This window comes from Littorina saxatilis, linkage group LG14 (assembly GCF_037325665.1).
Source record: "Littorina saxatilis isolate snail1 linkage group LG14, US_GU_Lsax_2.0, whole genome shotgun sequence".
Taxonomy (NCBI): domain Eukaryota; kingdom Metazoa; phylum Mollusca; class Gastropoda; order Littorinimorpha; family Littorinidae; genus Littorina; species Littorina saxatilis.
Window position 1 is genome coordinate 39,030,571 of NC_090258.1, and position 4,944 is coordinate 39,035,514.

At 44.1% G+C, this 4,944-nt stretch overlaps 1 long non-coding RNA gene across 1 annotated transcript; it reads right to left on the reverse strand.

Moving 5' to 3' along the window:
• Window positions 1–283: 283 nt before the first annotated feature.
• Window positions 284–3,426, reverse strand: LOC138947735 (uncharacterized). The gene is made up of 3 exons (XR_011449776.1): window positions 2,376–3,426; window positions 1,828–2,008; window positions 284–718 (listed from the first exon to the last, which is right to left on the reverse strand). It is a non-coding gene; the product is annotated as an uncharacterized lncRNA (long non-coding RNA).
• Between the last annotated feature and the right edge of the window lie 1,518 nt (window positions 3,427–4,944).

Sequence of the window (4,944 nt, forward strand, 5' to 3'; positions counted from 1 at the left end):
GTTGGTAGTTGGCCCCTGAGCAAGCGTCAACATCAGTGTTGGTAGTTGACCCGTGAGCAAGCGTCAGTATCAGTGTTGGTAGTTGGCCCCTCAGAGAGTATCAGGGTCAGTGTTGGTAGTTGGCCCCTCTGCGAGTGTCAGCATCAGCGTTGGTAGTTGGCCCCTCTGCGAGTGTCAGCATCAGCGTTGGTAGTTGGCCCCTCAGGGAGTGTCAGCCTCAGTGTTGGTAGTTGGCCCCTCAGCGAGTGTCAGCATCAGCGTTGGTAGTTGGCCCCTCAGCGAGTGTCAGCATCAGCGTTGGTAGTTGGCCCCTCAGCGAGTGTCAGCATCAGCGTTGGTAGTTGGCCCCTCAGGGAGTGTCAGCCTTAGTGTTGGTAGTCGACCCCTCAGCGAGTGTCAGCCTCAGTGTTGGTAGTTGACCCCTCAGCGAGTATCACCATCAGTGTTGGTAGTCGACCCCTCAGCGAGTATCACCATCAGTGTTGGTAGTTGGCCCCTCAGCGAGTGTCAGCCTCAGTGTTGGTAGTCGACCCCTCAGCGAGTATCACCATCAGTGTTGGTAGTCGACCCCTCAGCGAGTATCACCATCAGTGTTGGTAGTTGGCCCCTCAGCGAGTGTCAGCCTCAGTGTTGGTAGTCGACCCCTCAGCGAGTATCACCATCAGTGTTGGTAGTTGGCCCCTCAACGAGTGTCAGCATCAGTGTGTGGGTAGAGGTCCTTAAACAAGGAACAGCAACATAAGAGCAGAAGGTTTCTTGTATTAAATGTTAGCAACAGAGCAGTTTCACCACATAATGATCTTACAAGAAAAAGAGAAGACAGTGAGTAATTCTAATACTTGCTCTTATTCATACTACACTTAGCAAACCATTTTATCTGTACAAATTGTGTACTTTAAAAAAAAAATCACTCCCGAATCATTTTGTACAAACTTTCCAAGCCATTAAAGGCACTTCACTTGGAAATGTGGCACACTCTTCCGCTGCTCAAAAAAGGATGCCCCAAAAATTGACCCGAAAAAACACAAGGTACCATTTAAAAATGAACTCAAGTTCAGGATAGACACAATAATAATAATAATGAAAATAGAACATTTATATAGCGCTTCTTCACAGCTCGAAGCGCTTTGGCAACGTTTACATACGTGGAGAAGAACATCAATTATCTGTCCAGAACCGGGCGTCTTCTTTGGTTAACTTTTGTACTTTGTGTTCTGCCATTACTGCCGATGCACGTGTCAATCGCTTCAACAGTAAAAAACACGAGGTCTTGCGTTAATTTAGAGGGGTTAAACAATTAAAAGAAAGCTCTGTATATCAGCAATGACTCAGTCCTTTAAAATGAATCAGACAAGGCTAACAATTCAGGAAATGGAACAAACCAACTGAATTACAAATTAGCACAATTTCTTGAAATCCCCTAGAGCATGTTCTGTTCTCCTCACAATCTATGCCCCCCCTCTCCCAAACAAAAAAATACCCCCCCCCCCCCCCCTACGTTAACAGCGTAAATACATGTTTTTAGTACTAGTAAATGACTAGTTATTGTCACTTAAGAATCAGTTTTGTTGATATCAAGGAGTAGTAAAATTTAAAGTCAAAGATAAAAGTTTAAAAAAGAAGTCAAACACTGAAACAGCATTCTTCTTACTCACTGTCCAGTTTTTGTGTGTGTGTGTGAGAACAATACGTTTTGACACATCTCTTTCAATGTGTATGCATACTACTACTATGTGATCCCAGAACGCCTCTTCTTTTGTTTTCCAAATGTTCTACAGAATTGTCAATGACTGAATGAGTATCATATTACAAGCATAACATATTTACCTGAAATGATGTCCAGTCTTTTCTTGCACACCACGTTCACTAAGACTTATGCTTTCATTGGCATTCCTCATTGTCTCTGCCCTTGCTTTGGTAACTGTATGTTAGTGTCCACGGGTAGAAGATGACACTGGAGGAGAGCATGGTGGTGCCAGACGATGCAGACGGTGATGAAGTTTATTCTCTGGTGATACAAGAAAGAAAATTATGAGTGTTTGCTGAATGCTGTTTGCTTGTATGCATTTACAATTACCAGGTGAATACGCTGCACAGATCTGCAGTGCAGATGATACTAAGACAACACTGTCAGCACAGCTACCAAGTCAAACTTACAACGAGCACAGTCAGTATATATATATGGTGCTGATTAACAATAACAACCCATTTAAGTTTCAAACATGCCTTTTCTGCTCTAATGTTTTCTCTCTTATGCAAGCTGTTTTATAACCTTGACATTTTCTGCAACAACATTCCCAAACACAATCTGAAAAGTAGCATGCCTTGAAAGGAACATTTGATCAATTATGCTTTAGATCTATTCCAAACCTTACCTTTTTTCATCATGACAGGAAACAATGCTGACGTGTCTTGCTGATGTGTCTAGTTCACGTGTTGAGTTAACCTGCTTGGAGCACTGCTGTAGATATAGGGTGTGACTGAGTATTCAGGGTGTCAAGATGTAGCCAATGTCACCGTATATGAACAAGCCCAGAGGTGCTTGGATTGCAGGACACACCCAACTCTCATTTAAAATCATGGTACCCTTTTCACACCCTGGCCATAGAACAACACGACACACGGTCCAAAGATGTTCGTCACCAACTACTTCAATGCCTGTAGAAGCCGTCACGGCGTGGCATCCTTCCTTGTTGATATTATACTCGTGCTGTTTTGTTTCGTTGACTGACTGATAGACTGTTGTTCGAAAATGTGTGTAAACAGCACCACAAACACGCCGAAAAAGTACAAGCTATCTGGAATTGCTCACGAGTACGTGTGGTTAGCCGCTTCCTGTCGGGTTCACACTCGTCGTGCAAGGCAGAATATACATTCGGTGAATGCAGCGAAGACTCGTTTCCTTGCTGATGTAGAATATGTCGCCGTGCATGGACTGACAGACATCAATCACGCAGAAAACGGTGCAATCATAGTCTTCGCGGGTGCTTGTAAGTGCTAAACTGCATACCGTCCACACTCTTGTCAACATATTTCAAACAGGAGTCCATGCTTTGACAAATGAAAGCGTGCGGCACTCTCCTTATCGTCTTGGGCATTCCGCGGATCCGTGCGGTGACGAAAATGTGTTGATGGCGCATGTTATATCGCAAAATGATGCACGAGTCGAGTCGACTCACAGTCTCATTTACGGCCGCCATTTTTAGGATTAAAATTATCTCCCTTGCAAGTTGGGGGCGCTTCTGTCTGCTCTTACCTAACTTAGGGCTGGGGGGGGGCTGTCCTAAGATAAGAGCGACATAGGAGCGCTCTTTGGCCAAAGAGCGGTCCGTGAAACGCACCTATCTTAACTTTGCTCTTAACCCCATCTTGACCCCTTAAGAGCTCCTAAGTTAGGATAAGAGCGGTATATGAAACCGGCCCCTGGTCTTTTCTGGAGAGTTGATAGTAACTGTCTCTAGGGTTGTAGTGAGGGATTGCAGCCACCTTTTCCGGTGCTTTACTTTTACAATGGTTTTTGCTTCACCAAAATAATGTAACTTGCTGGTTCTCTTGTGGTAGCTTCCCTCCTTCTTTCGCCAGCTTATTCATGTCCTTGAATGTTGTAGTGTGATGGTATTAATTGTGTTCCACTGTTTGCCTTTAAGGATAAGGATAAGGATAAGATTTTATATAGTCCATGAGGGTAACCTCACAGAAATTCGGGCTGCTTTCTCCCTGGGGAAAGCGAGCTGCCATACAGTATACGGCGCTACCCATTTTTGACTCACATGCGAAGCAAAAGTGAGTCTATGTACTCACCCGAGTCGTCCGTCCGTCCGTCCGTCCGTCCGTCCGTCCGTCCGTCCGTCCGGACGTCCGTCCGGAAAACTTTAACGTTGGATATTTCTTGGACACTATTCAGTCTATTAGTACCAAATTTGGCAAGATGGTGTATGATGACAAGGCCCCAAAAAACATACATAGCATCTTGACCTTGCTTCAAGGTCAAGGTCGCAGGGGCCATAAATGTTGTCTAAAAAACAGCTATTTTTCACATTTTTCACATTTTCTCTGAAGTTTTTGAGATTGAATACCTCACCTATATATGATATATAGGGCAAAGTAAGCCCCATCTTTTGATACCAGTTTGGTTTACCTTGCTTCAAGGTCAAGGTCACAGGGGCTCTTCAAAGTTGGATTGTATACATATTTTGAAGTGACCTTGACCCTGAACTATGGAAGATAACTGTTTCAAACTTAAAAATTATGTGGGGCACATGTTATGCTTTCATCATGAGACACATTTGGTCACATATGATCAAGGTCAAGGTCTCTTTGACCCTTATGAAATGTGACCAAAATAAGGTAGTGAACCACTAAAAGTGACCATATCTCATGGTAAAAAGAGCCAATAAGCACCATTGTACTTCCTATGTCTTGAATTAACAGCTTTGTGTTGCATGACCTTGGATGACCTTGACCTTGGGTCAAGGTCACATGTATTTTGGTAGGAAAAATGTGTAAAGCAGTTCTTAGTGTATGATGTCATTGCTAGGTTTAGGTCAAGCATGTGAGTCGTATGGGCTTTGCCCTTCTTGTTTTTTCCTGCATGCGTATATTCATGTTTCCAAGCCCTGAGACTTAATGCCGTGTGAGATGGATTTTTTTTACACTTTATTCCAAGTCACACGGGTATTTGGTGGACATTTTTATCTATGCCTATACAATTTTGCCAGGAAAGACCCTTTTGTCAATCGTGGGATCTTTAACGTGCACACCCCAATGTAGTGTACACGAAGGGACCTCGGTTTTTCGTCTCATCCGAAAGACTAGCACTTGAACCCACCACCTAGGTTAGGAAAGGGGGGAGAAAATTGCGGCCTGACCCAGGCCTGAACACGCAACCTCTCGCTTCCGAGCGCAAGTGCGTTACCACTCGGCCACCCAGTCCATTTGAGAGGA